This window comes from Miscanthus floridulus, unplaced genomic scaffold (assembly GCF_019320115.1).
Source record: "Miscanthus floridulus cultivar M001 unplaced genomic scaffold, ASM1932011v1 fs_175_2_3, whole genome shotgun sequence".
Classification (NCBI taxonomy): domain Eukaryota; kingdom Viridiplantae; phylum Streptophyta; class Magnoliopsida; order Poales; family Poaceae; genus Miscanthus; species Miscanthus floridulus.
Window position 1 is genome coordinate 41979 of NW_027096338.1, and position 17114 is coordinate 59092.

Below are 17114 nucleotides of genomic sequence, written 5' to 3' on the forward strand. Positions count from 1 at the left end.
CCTAAAAGCGCAATGCCACCATTATTGTCTTTTCTCATGCATATGACCTAGAAGGTTGATATCCGTAATGGACAGGTTAACTATCAATTATACAACAGTTGGTGAGCATTAGTCCTAGAAGGATTGTTATGCCTAAATTATGAGTTACATTTGTAACTATAGGTGTTAAGACAAGAAGGGTGCATATACATATGTTGAAACCAAGAACATGCAGAGCAATAGTTTATAATCCATCAGAAGTTATGGACTCAACAAGAAGTTGAGGACACTCCTCCTGTAGTAGGAAATACACGTAGTATTCATGCAACTGCATTAATAAAGTCCGAGCTCACTGCATACAAAACTAGTAATAGACCCCTGATAAAGTGCGTAATATTTCCAAAATGAATCACCACTAAAGCATACATATACACCACTAGAAGTTGGTGATGGGGAATTTTAGTATGCTATTAAATATCTCGGTATTAGGGGTAGATAAATGCCCATTTTATGGAATGCCTTGATATTTATAAATCAAAACGCACAAATTCAAACTAAACTAGTTGTTTAGTTACACTCCTCTATTCTATAGTATGGAGTTATGCCAGATAACTATTTGTATCGATGAGGAGCAACAAGATTGGTTAAAATCTAAATGAATGATTCTACCTGAAGTAGATGTGGATATACCCGGGATTAATTTCATATCCATGTGACCTTGGCATTTTGATCAAATTATGTGGGGATGCCTGCAAATAAGATCTAGTAGTCGAAGTAAAAAAGCATATGCTCATGAAGCAACCTCACATTATGTGTGATAAAACTCCTCTCATACTTTGTATGGAAATCACCCTGCTGGTGAGTCACCTCATGATGAGGTTCATCTTGAAGATGAAAATCCTAGCAATGTGTGTGTACTATAAAGCTAGGAATACATAATGGCAATGGATCTATCATTCGGGAAATAACGAAGATCATTATTATGTTTAAAGTCAGAAAATATGTGTCGACACTTGTTTACCTCTATAATTGCTAAATGTGTCTCTTTCATGAGAACCCGGATGCGGAATAAAGTCCATGGCAAGAGTGCTTGAAGGTATCATATCGGGTCAAAATTAAACATGCAATTGAGGTTACAAAACCAAAAATCGCTAAGTGAATATCTTGAATAATTATGGGTCATCGTTGAAATCATGGGTGGTGAAAAGCGATGGTTCAAAAGGTCCTAATATAGACCAATTCCAACATAAATAAATTTTACAAAATAAGTTTCGCTATATAATGAATCTGGCTAATGGCATGAATCAAAATATGCAGTTATGGGATTATGAAAATCCATGAAGAGCAACATCGAAATCTCATACCAATTAAGAGAAATGATCTCCCCATAAATATAACCAGCCTGTTAGCTAGTTGGTTTCTGGGCTGATAAGCCCGGCTGGTGTTGGTTTGTTGTGAGAGGAAAATATTGTACCATGGTTGATAAGCCCTTGCTAAAACCAACAAGCGAACAGGCTGAACCACTCCCTGAAGGATTTTCCTTGAAGGAATATATGGTTATAAGTCTGAATGCACCAAAATAAGTGGATTCCTTGGAAGGAATAAAGACCCATATAAGGCCCAAGAGATAAGAATAAAAAGAGAAACCAGAAGGAATAAGCACATGCGTATTTCATGAGCTTTTACTATGAGTGCATATATACTTGTGATATAATGTGTTCTCCACCTGAAGTTTTGGAATAATTGAAGTATCCTCTGGAAACCGATATGATATATTTTGGTGTTACTAGCAATACTTTCCCCATTACGCTAGAAATACAGACTTGTGATGTCTTACTATGTTTTAAAGATAAAGATTCTTGAAGAATCTGGAATCAATCCCAGAAGGAGTCACCACTATTATGAATAGAGAAAATTATAATGATTGATCACATCTCGAAGATGCGTGTCATTGCAACTTTAGAGTGCACAAATATGCATCTTGATGTATGCATGATATAATATATTAAATTCCGCTCCGCATTATTCTCTATTCTCAATATTCTTGAAGAACAGCGAGACAAACGTCATGAAGATTAAATGTTGTGAAAATCTTGTAACCTCACTTGCACTATCCATGTCTATGTTTATTTCAAAATAATGGTTAATGTCATGGGAACGAATGACTTCAACAGATGTTGTCATCAGGGGAAGTATTTACAAGATATTGATCGTCATTCACGAGACTTTGAAAGTCTCAAACAATACCTAGAAGGTGTTATTCTAATGTTGACTTCCTAACCTCTGTTGAAGCCTCTATCGTGACACCATTTATGAAAGTGGATTTATTGTTTATGTATACTTCATATTTTTACCTCGCGAGTTCTAGAAGTAAGATGAGGTTAAGATTATGAAATGATCCTTGCAATGTATGCGATATACTTGTTAAGTCTCTATGTGCATATGCTTCCTGTAGAAAGCGTTCTTGGCATAGAGGGACAGTTCTGCAAGGTTCACGGGGAGAACTTCCATAGAATGTTAACCCTTGATCAGAATTCTAGAGAATTCAAAATGATATGATCTAGAAGGTCATAATTTGTCCTGAAGACATATGTTGTACTCTTTTTTCCTTGATGAGTTTTCCTGAAGTTTCTCATGTAAGGTTTTTAGTGAGGCAACAATATGCAAATGCATTAAGCGACAATAATGTACTCTTTCTCCATATTTTTTTCCCACTGGATTTTTGGAGTTTTAATGAGGCATGTATTGTCATAGTGTTCGCCCAAGGGGGAGTGTTAAGAATTCCTCAATTAGAGGATTAATGGGCTCATACTATATGCCCTGATGGGCTCATACCATATATGTCATGGAGGCTACCATATATGCCCTGCAGGCATCTATATAATGGAACCACATGTACATCTATATTGACTAATGAAGAGATGATTCTATATTGACTAATGAAGAGATGAGTCCTCTCATATACTTGTGTCTTCTGCGTGTTCTTGTGTCTTATTCTTGGGATTGGGCAAGGGAGGCGAGATCTATCTACAAATTCTATACGCCTCTTTCTTGGGAACAGGAATGGGAAAACGGATCTGGCAATCCGTGGATTGGTCGATTCTCAACACCCTGTACGTGATTACATTCAAGAAACATTTGAGAACAAGACAGTGTTTGTTCTAGTTAAATAGTACTAGACTGATTGAAACAAAGGAGAATGACTTTCACATGGAATACAGTGATAGTGATATATTTAGACGATGCTCCAGTGCATTTAACAAGGTTTTTTGTGTCATTCAAGCCGTATATATCGGCTTGTCAATGAATGTATACCTTAACCGGCAGCGGGTTTAACTTCAACACACCTCACAGGAAGGTATAATGATAAGTTGGCAGTAGCAATAGCAGTTGAATTTGCATTAATAGCGCTTTGTCTGTGAACAATGTTCTAAACATAGTTAAAATTTGGTGTCTGATTTATGTTAAAAAGATATTCAAGTCTTTGTTTCAACTATCATCGTCCTGTTCGTTTGGGCTGGTTTGGCTTATAAGCCATGGCTGAAAGTACTGTTGTCTAGTTTGGTGTGAGAGAAAAATACTGTTCGTTGGCTGATAAGTCATGGCTTATAAGCCAAATATGACCCAGCGAACAGGCTGCATAAGCTTTTATAGGTTAAAAAAAAACCATAAGCTTTCTTGTAAGGCTGCATGACCTATTCATGCGACATTATGCTGCAAGCAGTTCATTCATCCATCAGTAGATTGACAGTTGTGCTGTCCACAAGTTGGACACACTCTGCTTGCTACAAGAAGATTGGGGCTACATGGGAGGGACGAGAAGCAGGGCACAACAAGGTGTACAGGATAACAGGGAGAGGTGAAAGAAAAGAAAAAACCTTCAGAGAAGGGCCAGACATGAGATGTTAAAGGAGTGTTACATGGGGACAACAGCCAAAACAAAAATGGTACGCCAGCAAACCTATTCAAGACTATTTTATCAATTTAATAACCAGATAGGCTGCAATCGTTTGAAAATGGGCTGGTACCATTTCTTGGTCTATTAGTGCGGTTCCCAAGAATAGTCACTGTAATGAAAACAACAGTTCAATATATAATAAACTTCAATATCCATATCCTAAATTAAGTCAGACTGCAGCATACCCCTTTCTACCTTATTGCAACTACTAGAGGTTTGCAAATAACTTGTACACGTTCTAATTTTTGTCATAACAGCAAACATATACGACAAGCAGAGCACTCAGTCATCACAGCAAAGGAGTGGTAGACAGTGTAAGTACCTGTAGTCTTGATATGTTTGGAGATCCCAGTGGCTTGGCCGATCCCCACAGCGTATTCCTCTTCACATCAACTGTTGTCACCACTTTCGTCTTATCCTTTCCATGCGGGTGGCCTTGGTCAACAGGTAAACAACATCACCATCCATGCTCATGGTGGGGTAAGCCATGAGCAGGCTTCCCAAGGACAAGGTTGCCTCTGATGCCTCCTTGTAGCTGCTCAGCTTATGCAACAACTCATAATCTTCTGGCTTGATGTCAACATGGAGGTTGGCCATCAGCAGTACAGTCACGGTGCCAGTCCTTCACTGGGATCGGCCTTCCAGTTACCTGGTATGGCGCCTGGTCTTGCTGCGTAATGCGTATGGAGGGGAGTGGAGGGGCTGACTCTGGCGCTGGCGGCGGCGAGGCGCCGTGGCGGCGCTGGAGGAAGCGAGGGGGGTAGAGAGAGATAGGGTTAGGGTGCCAGGCGCCCAAGGGTGTCAAGATGACACAATCCCAGGCTAATCTTATTAAGTTGCAACGTTTGACTCTTATACAATCTGACCCAACAACCTGACGCTAGAATTAAGGAAACTTGTAACCAAATCAAATCTAAACAAACTGATAGCTGACCAAGTCTGGAACCTTGGCCCCTGGCCGATGGTGCCCGTGCTCAGGCACGTTGCTCCTTGGCTCGACGTTCATACGTCTTGCTGACCATAACATCTCTCCCCCTCGGGAAACAGCTCGTCCTCGAGCTGGAAGGAGGGATGGGCTTCGCGAAACGCCGGGAACGGCTCCCAAGTTGCTTCCGACACCGGCATGCCCGCCCATTCGACGAGGACGTGCCACACGCCGCGGCGAAGTTCTGAGCGGAGGACGCGTTCCGGCCGCTGCAGCGGTCGACCGTGGCGTAGAGGAGGCAGGGCCGGCGCACTGGAGGGCGGTTGTCGATGCAGGACCCACAGGATACCCCGCAAGGGAGAGAGAAGATCTAGTCCAACTAGGATTCTTCCCATGTGATCTTAGTAGTAGTATTATTCAGTAATCCTACTAGGATCTCTCATTGTAAACCGACTAGGACTCTGGCCTCCTGACTATATAAAGGAGGGCAGGGCTCCTGGGGAAGGAGACAACAGAACAATAATTGTACGACACTTCATAATCAATCCAACGTAGAGGCTAACGCCGGCTGGACGTAGGGCTGTTACTCGATCAACGATCGAGGGTCCGAACCAGGATAAGTCGTTTGTCTCTTGCGTTCACCATCGAGTTCTGCATACGCTGAAGCCCGAACATACTACCTCGGGTACCCCCGTGGTAGGCTATCGGTGGTAAAACATCGACAGCTAGCGCGCCAGGTAGGGGCTTTCGGTGACTTTGCATCCGAGAGCTCGATGGACCTCGATAACATGATCTTCCCGACGGGATCAACTTTCATCTTCGGCTCATGGATCTGCGAGGCGGACAACTACGGCAAGCTTCAAAGCCATCTCCTCAAAGATCCGGATCATCATGAAGAATTTCCTATTTTGACAACTACGACGGATCAGCTCACCAGAAGATTCGCGCAGCTCATAATATCCGATTCAAATAAGATTTCACGGCTACGCGCATCCGACTCGAATTCAAGTTCTATGTCCAAGGTGAAGTCTTATTCGAGTGCTTTCAAGAAACCGAGTTCTTTTTCAGCAGGATTCCAGAGCACAACCCAAAACAACTCGGATTACACTTAGAGTTCTTTCAAGAAGTCAAATTCTTTTCCATTTGGGCTCGACAACATAGCAAAATCCTATCAGGGACAGTTCGAAAGATCCTTCAATCCAATGCTTGGGATACCACTAACAGGAGCCCAGGAGGGTCTAGTGCTAACGATAACATCGCAAGACTGTATCATCCACTGGCCAGGTTCCGTTCCTGAAGATAGCGGAACCCAACTAGTCGGCACAACAACAACAGCAATCCTACCCTATCAAGAAGGGGATTCGATCTATAATCATGAAGCATCTATTGAAATTATCAATAACTGTGACAGCATGGGAAACAACACCTATGACAAAGCAATTCACACGTGGGAGGTGTTCATGGTTCGTCGTCCGTGATCACCTTTGGACCCACCAGAAGCACCTGACGTCAGGTCATCAGATGAATCAGAATCCAACATATCACCCTTTGCCCAGGGCTACGATGGAGAAACCGAGAGTCAGAAACAAGCTAGGGAAAGAAAAAACAAGTTGAAGCAAGGGCGCCAACACCGTGCTAGGCTGCGCAAGGAAGCCTGGATCAGATATGAGTCAAAGTTGGCTGAATACGACAGAAGAAAATCACAACGAGAAGTCGAAGGAAGACGCATGGCAAATACGCCTTACGATAAGATTCGAGAAGCATTAGAAGAACTCAGAGCAACTTCACATCCCGGTGAGAAGTATGAACAGCTCCAAGACTTGCTCTGGTCGATGATCCCGAGAACGCATGAAGGGAGAGACCAATCAAGACTACCCTCCAGATCAACAACCCACAGGCAAGAAGATCAAAATCAAAGGAAGTCCACTTTCGAAAGACTTGGGCCAGGTGGAAGCCATAACGGAGGAAGTAGGAAGGAACATAATCAAGGCCACCAATTTGAACAACCAAGAAAGACCAAGAGTAGGGTGCCTACCTAGACAGCCTCGCAGAATTATTCCCATCAAAACAACAGTTGGCCAGAAGGAGGTGCCGAATCCGAATTCAAAGAAGCCGAAACACACGACAGATTCCCCTGTTTCGCGAATAGGCTTGCATCGGTACGATTACCCCACAAGTTCAAACCGTCTAACCACTCTAAGTATGATGGCAAAACCGAACCAAGGCAATGGCTCAGAATATATTCACAATCAATTGAACTAGCCAGAGGAGACGACGATATCAAGACCCTGTTTTTTCCCATGGCACTAGAAGCCATGCCCCTCCAATGGTTCGACAAATTAAATCCAGGATCTATCAGAAATTGGGAGGACTTGCAAAGAGCTTTTTGTGAAAATTTTGCAGGAATCATTACACACCCAATCACTCATGCAGAACTAAAAGGACTCAAGCAAAAGGGGGGCAAAAGTCTCAGAAATTACTATCAACGATTCGGCGAACTACGGGCTCAAGTGCATGACATCACCGAACGAGAAGTAATTGAAGCTTTCTCTCATGGAATCATGGCTAGGTGGCAATTTCAAGACTTCTGCAAAGAAAATCCGAGAAACAATGAAGAGTTCAGACAAATAGTAGAAAGATGATTACTACAGAAGAAAAAACACAAGAGAGGTTCCCGGATAGAAGCAACCAGGACAACCCGGACAAGCAAAATCATCGAAATAGCAGACATCAAGAGAGAAAACGTAGACCAGACAATACCATGGCAATGGCCGACAAATCAAAGAAGTTTTCCAAACCCAGAAGATATGATGACATTGAAAACATACGTTGCCCATTGCACCCTAATGGGAGGCACACCATCGGAAATTGCTACACTTTGAATGATCGATACACAAGAAAAGATAGTAAGGAGAACACCAAAGAGAACAATCAGAAAAAAGATGAAGACAACCATGAGGACAAAGGATTCCAAAAACCTAGGGGAACGGTAGTAGTGATCTTCTCAGGGGCTCCAGATTGCAGAAGCAAACATCAAGAAAAACTAGCACTACGGGCTATCATGACAGCAGAACCGGCTACACCAAGATATCTCAATTGGTCACAGTATCCTATCTAATTTACCAGAGAAGACCAATGGACTAGCGTGGGAAACGCAGGCCATTATCCATTGGTTCTAGATCCAACTATTGCTGGTATGACTGTCACCAAAGTACTAATCGACGGGGGAGCCGGACTCAACATCATCTTTTCAGAAACACTAAGGAAGATGGGACTACAACTCGCCGGGATGACCACACCAACAAGCACACCTTTTTACGGAATAGTACCCAGCAAAGCAGCCATGCCGCTCGGACAAATTACTTTACCCGTTACTTTTGGAACTCCTTCGAACTACCGAACAGAGTTTATCAAATTTGAGGTCGCAGACTTTGATTTGTCATATCATGCAATCCTCGGACGCCCAGCACTGGCAAAATTCATGGCAATACCACATTATCCGTACTTACTGCTTAAGATGCCAGGACCCAATGGTATCCTTTCTCTTCGAAGTGATTTGAAGCGTGCTTTTGACTGTGATGTTCAGGCAATCCAAATTGCAACCAAAGCACAAGCCGACAATGGAAGAAAAGAAATAGCCACAATTGCTGCAGAGATGAGCCAAGAAGAATTACAGATACCGGCTAAAAAGCCTAGCACCATCGCACCACCAAAAGAAGTCGACGTCAAGCAAATCGACTTGGGCACTGGCGATACCTCCAAGACAGCAACCATCAGTGCTCACCTCTCAGCAAAATAGGAACTTGCGCTCACCAACTTTCTTTGGGACAACAAAGATATCTTCGCTTGGAAGCCGGCCGACATGCCAGGTGTCCCAAGAGAGTTGGCTGAGCATAGAATTGATGTTAATGAAAGCTCCAAGCCTGTAAAGCAACGGCTACGATGATTCTCACCTGATAAAAAGGCAGCGATTAAAAAGGAAATCACAAAACTGATGGCAGCCGGATTCATCAGAGAAATCCTTCATCCAGATTGGCTGGCAAACCCGGTCCTTGTGCAGAAGAAGAACACGGATGAGTGGCGCATGTGCGTCGACTACACAGATCTCAACAAACATTGCCCAAAAGATCTATTCGGGCTACCACGCATTGACCAGATAGTTGACTCAACGGTAGGGTCTGCACTATTATCCTTTCTCGATTGCTATTCAGGGTATCACCAGATCGCATTAAAAGAACAAGACCAGAGCAAGACATCTTTCATTACTCCGTTCGGTGCTTACTGTTACAAGACCATGTCGTTTGGACTAAAGAATGCTGGTGCCACATACCAAAGAGCTATCCAAACTTGCCTTGGGGATCAAATCGGTGAAAATGTGGAGGCATACGTGGATGATGTAGTGGTGAAAACAAAGAACCTAGACACTCTGATTGAAGATTTAAAGCAAACCTTCAAAAACTTGAAGAGATGGAGATGGAAGTTGAACCCAAATAAATGTGTATTCAGAGTTCCCTCAGGACAACTACTCGGATTTTTGGTCAGTCAGCGTGGGATTGAAGCCAGCACCAAGCAAATTCGAGCTATAACAGAAATGGGCCCACCTAGAAGTATCAAAGATGTGTAGAAACTAACAGGATGCATGGCGGCCCTCAACCGTTTCATATCAAGACTCAGCGAAAAGGGGTTACCTTTCTTTAAACTACTAAAGAAGACAGACAAGTTTGAGTGGACAAAAGAGGCTGACGAAGCTTTCAAGAAACTTAAGGCATACCTCACATCCTCACCAATTCTCACACCCCCAAGGAAAGACGAAGATATGATGCTATACATTGCGGCGACTACTGCTGTGGTTAGCATGGTAATAGTCGTAGAAAGGGAAGAAGAAGGACACGTGTATAAAGTACAACGACCCATATACTACATCAGCGAAGTATTATCTGAATCAAAAATACGGTACCCGCATGTACAAAAACTACTCTATGCCCTATTGATCACTTCACGCAAGCTTCGCCACTATTTTGAAAGCCACCAGATCATAGTGGTGACAGACTTCCCGCTTGGAGACATCTTACACAACAGAGATGCGACAGGACGCATATCAAAGTGGGCAGTTGAACTCGGAGCTCTTAACATCGATTTCACCCCACGGAAAGCAATCAAATCTCAAGCCCTTACCGATTTTGTGGCCGAGTGGACAGAGATTCAACAGCCATTATCAGATACAATCCTTGACCACTAGAAGATGTACTTTGATGGGTCACTCAAACTAGGTGGAGCCAGTGCAGGCGTTCTCCTCATTTCTCTAGAAGGAAAACAACTCAAGTACGTCCTTCAGATATTATGGCAAGCTATAAATAACGAAGCAGAATATGAAGCCCTCATCCATGGGCTACGAGTGGCAATTACCCTCAGAATAAAGAGATTACTCGTATACGGCGATTCAGCAGTAGTCATCAACCAAGTCAACAAAGATTGGGATTGCACCAAAGAAAACATGGGTGCTTACTGTGCTGAAATACGGAAACTTGAAAAACATTTCCAATGATTAGAAATTCTACATGTCCTGCGTGATTCCAACATTGCAGCTGATGTCCTCGCCAAGCTCGAATCAGATAGAGTGAAGGTTCCACCCGGCGTATTCATATAAGAGCTATCAGTTCTCTCTATCAAACAACCCAGTGAGACAACCCTTGAAATTTAGGCTAAAGGCCTTCAGATCTTGGTAATCAACACTTCATGGAGCCAAGTTTTCATCGACTATATCAAAGAAAATAAATTGCCAGCAGATAAAGTAGAAGCCACCCAAGTTGTTCGCAGAAGCAAAAACTACGTTCTAGTAGGAGATAGACTTTACAGAAGAGCAGCAGCATCAGGAGTACTCCTAAAATGTGTCTCATTTGAAGAAGGCAAAGAGATCCTAGACGAAATACACTCAGGTTGCTGTGGAAATCATGCCGCTTCAAGAACACTGGTTGGCAAAGCATTTCGCACCGGATTCTACTGGCCAACCGCTTTGAAAGACGTAGAAGAACTTGTCAGAAAATGCAAAGGTTGCCAAATGTTTGCAAGACAAGCCCATGTACTAGCTCACAATCTTATCTGCATCCCACCCGCTTGGCCTTTTTCCTGTTGGGGGCTGGATCAAGTAGGACCCTTGAAGAAAGCAAAAGACGGCTTCGAGTACATCTTTGTAGCAATCGACAAGTTCACCAAGTGGATTGAATACAAACCACTCGCGAAATACAGCGCAACCAAAGCAGTCGAGTTCATCCAAGACATTATGTACCGCTTCGGCATGCCCAATCGAATCATCATAGATCTAGGCTCCCCCTTCACAGCTATAGAATTCAAAAGCTGGGCAAAAGACTGTGGTTTCAGTATAGACTATGCGTCTGTTGCACATCCAGAAGCCAACGGACAAGTAGAAAGGGCTAATGGACTCATACTAGCCAGATTAAAACCAAGGTTATATGAAGAACTAGTGGACTATGGGTCCAAATGGATTGAAGAATTACCTAAAGTAGTATGGGGGCTACAAACTCAAATAAGCAGAGCAACAGGCTACTCACCCTTCTTCCTAGTTTACGGGTCAGAGGCCGTACTACCTACCGACTTGATCTGGACATCACCAAAGATAGAACAATACGATGAAGGAGAAGCAGAACACACAAGAAGATTAGAACTCGACAGCTTAGAAGAAGTCAGAGTAAACGCTACCCTCCAATCAGCCAGATACCTACAAGGATTAAGACGACACTACAACAAGAGTACCCATCCTCGATCATTACAAGTCGGAGACTTAGTGCTAAGAAGGATACAAAAGACTGACGGACGACATAAGCTACTTAGTCCATGGGAAGGTCCGTTCAATGTCACAAAAGTCACCGGACCAGGCACATACAAGTTAATAACCGAAGATGGAAGAGAAGTCAGCAATACATGGCACATCAACTAGCTAAGAAGATTCTACGCGTAAAAACAACTCAAGAAAAAACAGATATGCAAGCCACAAGGGACCAACGTTCACAATCGACAAAGGACAATATTCCTCGACAACATATGTATTAGTTTATATTCATGATCAATAAAGATAATATTCATCCACAGCATGTCTTATCATGACTTTCAACGAGTTGTTTTCACGAAACTAAAAGCAAAATGGCTGAAAACATGCCTGAGCATCCCGGCCGAGAGCAAAATAGCTGAAAAGACGCTTGAGCCCGCCGATGAGGGTAGCTAAAAGCTAACACCTGAAACAAAAAGCAAAATGGCTAAAAACATGCCTGAGCATCCCGGCCGAGAGCAAAATAGCTGAAAAGACGCTTGAGCCCGCTGATGAGGGTAGCTAAAAGCTAACACCCGAAACAAAAAGCAAAATGGCTGAAAACATGCCTGAGCATCTCGGCCGAGAGCAAAATAGCTGAAAAGACGCTTGAGCCCGCCGATGAGGGTAGCTAAAAGCTAACACCCAAAATAAAAAGCAAAATGGCAGAAAACATGCCTAAGCATCCTGGCCGAGAGCAAAATAGCTGAAAAGACGCTTGAGCCCGCCGATGAGGGTAGCTAAAAGCTAACACCTAAAACTAGTCGACCGAAACTAAGCTCAAAAAGACCCTCTAGCTCTTCGTTCCGAAAAGCAAGAGGCTCGGGGGCTATATCCAGATAGGAATACTTTTTCCTCAGAAAAGCACAAGCACCACTCAAGAAAGCACTCGGATGCCAAAGTTTGTCAAGGCAACATTCTATGCCGAGTCGTTTTACATAGCGCAGACGAAAGGTTGTCAACACAAAGATCTACATCTAACAAGTCATAGCACGGACAAAGCACTCGACGGATCACAAAAGAGGAAGAAAAGAAAAGTACTCGACAAATCGAGGGATTTCGTCAGGATAACGCATAGAGTTGTTTACAGAGCAGAGACAAAAATGGGACAAAGTACTCAGCAAGTCAAGTAACTCCGACCACACCCGAGCAAAGAATACATCAACGAAAATAAAGAATCTTCATTTGAAGAGGAGTGTAACATTACAAGAGGCTGGTCAATTGGATCAGGCATTGTCATCAGGAAGGGAAATATTAATATTAAGACTGTCTACAACCCTGCTGGCTAAACCTTCGACCTCAGGCTCCATCCTCTAAATGGCATCAAGGTATTCTTGGCTATCAGCTTCCTCTGCTATCTTGGACAGAGGCGCCTCTAGAGCAAGGACCCGGACCTAGGCCAGCACATTCTTGGTACATACTTGAGCGCACTTCTTCGCGAACTCTTGGAAATGAGTCGGAATCTGAGGAATGAACTGAGCCCAAGATTGCCCGTCATCCGCTGGAGTCCGGAGAACATCAGCTACTGAATGAAAAGATTTCCACAAAACATTCCAATTTTCAGTAGCCGTCGCCAGCTTCCTAGACAAGTCTTCAATAGTTTTTCGGGCCTGCACAAGATCTTTATCAGCTCCATGCCTGATCAACTTAGCAAGTGCAAGTTCTTCCTCAGCATGAGTAATTACCTCCTCAGCCTTGTTATGACTTGTACGAACAAGAGTCTTCATTTCATCGATGCCCTCCGAGAGCTTTTTTCCTTCAACTCGGAGAGCTGGACAAGACACCAAACAACAAGTCAGCAAGAGGGAAAGGATTGAATACTGAAAGAAACAGAGAGAACCCGGAATACCTTTACATTCTTTCTTCACGACTTCCAAGCTCTTCACGGCCTCTGAGTTCTTTGAAGCCTCCTGGATAGTAGCATCTTTCTGTTTCTCCAACTCCTGGGCAACAGTGTCTCTCTATTTCTCTACCTCTACCACCCGGGCATGGAGAGCCTTTTCCTCTTTTTGATGCGACTTACGCTCAATCTCCAACTCGGTAGGTCAGTCTTCAGAGAACTTACCTCGGAGGACAACTTATTCTCGGTTTTAGACGAAAAGAAGAAGCCGGTATGGTCACGAGAGAAAGTCTAAACAATTAAGGATAGAGAAAAATAAGGCATAAGGACAAAGGCAAAACAAATGGCCTAAGAAATAATCTCAGAAAAACTTACATAAAGCTTCTCCCCGAAAGAAGTCACAGAGGACACCAAGCTCCCCCAGGCTGCGGTCAACTTCGATAGCCGATGGGTGGCATCGAACTGTTGCACCACGTCACCGGTAAAAGAGGGACCACCGAAAGCAAGAGAAGGGCTAGGAGAGGCCGGCTGGGGCAAAGAAGGAACGACCAAAGCAACCTCCCGGGAAGCTGAAGCCAATCCCTCAGAAGGACCCGACGCGACGGCCACAGTCACCTCCGGGGCAGCCAAGTCCACAACTTCGCCAGGTAGCTCCGAAGCCCCCACAGCAACTTCACCAATAGTATGTTGCGAGTCTTGAGGCTCGGAACTCAATGGCACGGCAGAAGGTTGAGAAGAAGTCGATGAAGAAACAAGAGAAGACGAAAGACTGAAAATTGATAAAAGAAATCACCGATGAGAACCAGAAGAAGGAAGACAGAAGCAAAAGGATGAAACCAGAATCTACTCACCCAGCCACTTTCTTCTTCACAAAGCCAAAAGAAGGCCTCGTAGGAGGGACCATGACGGCGAAAACGTCCCCGCCACCCGACGACAGGAGCGGGATAGCAGATACCGGAGCCACGGGAGAAGCCGGGGCTAGAGCCATGGAAGAACTCTACACTAGAGGAGCGGTAGAGCTCGGTACCGAGCCTACCAAAGAACTCGACACCGGAGCTTCAGAAGAAGTTAGCGCGGGAGCCTCAAAAGAACTCGTACCCGATGTCCGGTTACTTCAAAAAGTTCAAAACTAAAAGTCAAGACAAAGAAGAAAAATTCAATGCAACAGGAATATGAAAACAACTCACCACCGCATGATGAGGGGCACTTCATCATCCTCCTCTCCCTCAACCAAGGAAACCAGAGCACCTGCTGAAAAAAGAATAAAAAGTACTCGGCTCAAGAGAAAAACAGGAAAACAAAGGAACAAAGAGTATTAAATGTGCTCACCTAAGAGCATGCTAGCAACAACTGGAGTACCTGAAAGAGTACTTGGTTTGCGAGGCTTCTTAGAGACAGGCAGGCCAGATGAAGACCCATCCATTCACCCCCACTTTGGGACACTACGAGGACCACGAGGGACTAGACGAGGAACATATTCTTCATATACATCAACAAATCCGGAAGAAACTCCAGGAAGCGCTGTGGAGGTTGGGGACTTACTAGTTGCAGAAGTTCCAGCAAGTTTATCCCCAATCTCCACCACGGCAGGGAGAACATCAAGAGGGATCGGGTCAACAAAGTTCCGCCCAAGCTCCTACGAAAAAGGATAAAATAGCAAGACAAGGAAAAGCTAAGCAAAAATGGATGCAGCAAGAGTACATAAAGTACCCAAACAAAGAGGTAAACAACTCACAGTTGGGGGCGGGTTGTTGGCAGAGAACTCGAAGACAGCAGGAGGAATAACGCTCACTCCTTTCAGCATCTTCTGGAGATGCTCAAGTACCTCCTCATCGGTCAGCTCAAGAGCTGGGACCATGCGTGAAGGATCCTCGGCCCCAGAATACTCGAAGCCAAGGTGCTCCCGCTCTTTCAAAGGCTAAACTCGACGATGAAGAAAACTTGAAACAATACCGAAACCGGTTAAACCCTGCTGTTTCAGCATGCTAATCCTAAGGAGTGGCTGGATCACTTGAATCTCAGCAGGTGACTCAAGTTTCTTGTCCCATCGGTCATTCACCATAGGACCAGATCTAGAGTGGACGACAAGGGAAGGGATCAAATTGGCAGCATAAAACCAGTCGGCATGCCAATCTTTTACAAAATCAACCAGGTCATAGTCAAAGAACTTGCTCTTAAGACCCTAGCGAAACTGAATCCCACAACCGCCAAGAACGCTGGTTTCTTCATGGCGGGGTTGAGGTTTCAGACGAAAGAAGTAGCGAAAAAGAGATAGAGAAGGAGAGATTCCAAGGAAAGCTTCACAGAGATGAACGAAAATGGAAAGATGGAGAATGGCATTAGGGGTTAGATGGTTCAGACTAACCCTGAAATAACTAAGAAACTGATGAAGGAAGGCGAAAGTAGGAAGGCAAAGCCCAGCATGGACAAAGGAAACGAAGGGGATAATCTCACCAGGGACCCAGAGTAGGAACCCGATGCTCACCCGGAACTCTCCATTCAGCGATGACTTTGCTTTGGATCAAGCCGTCGCTGACGAGCTCGCGCAGCTGATCTTCGCTTGTTGTTGGAGCCGGCCAAACCTTCTGAGCAGCCCTCATGGCCACGAACTCTTGGTTCTCGATCAAAGAAAGGGACGACTCCTCATCCACGAAGGTGCCTGGGACTTGCTCGCGGTTTTCTTCTTACCATGAACTAGCAGAAGCAAAAAGGTACTGGGGAAGATGAAGCTAGATGGCGGCGCTAAGGATGGCGGTGGCAATGGCAACGGCGGATGATTAAGAGCTAGGGTTTGAAGGCAAAAGAAAGGCAGTAAAGAAAAAGAGGACGAAGGGTCTATAAATAAATTTTACAGCGTCAGAAATGGCCCACCAGGCCTGTTAAAACACCGTGTGAGAACGCAACGGTCCATTTACCGACGCAGCTAAAACGACGAAGGGCACAAATCCACACAATGGTACAATCCAATGGGCAGATTTCAGACTTATCCGTCCAGCACCACGGTAGGGTTATCAGATCACTACAAGAACAACCCGTCAACCAAGAAGAAACAAAGGGCCACCTTGCAAGGAACAAAAGAACCCGGTTATTTAAGAAAGAACTCGGTAATCTCATGAATGACAGGGATCACAGTAGAGAAGTGAAGGACAACTCAGAAGACAAGATTCATTCCACTACAAGCGACTTCAAAAATAGAAGATTACAAATCTTACAAGACCCAACGAACTCGGTACCACAAAAAGCAAAGTAGCAAAGAGGAACACGGACACGGCTAGGCTCTGGAATGACTACGTGTCCCAAATTGCTACTCGGAAGGATAAACCGCCATCAGCTACACTATTTTCTTCAAAGGACGGACGCAGTGCATCCAAGGCGGAAATCAGCAGCACGGCAGGACAACATGGAGCAGAGAAGGCCGACGGGCATCTGTCTACCCAAGACCGATGTGATGCTAGATATGGTGTTGATCTGCACCGAATAGTCTTAGGATAGGCGATGAAGATCAACCCAGAACTGCTAGATGAAGGAACGAAGCCCACATCACAAGACTTTCTCCAACTATCGCCATGTACATCCTGGTACAATGCTG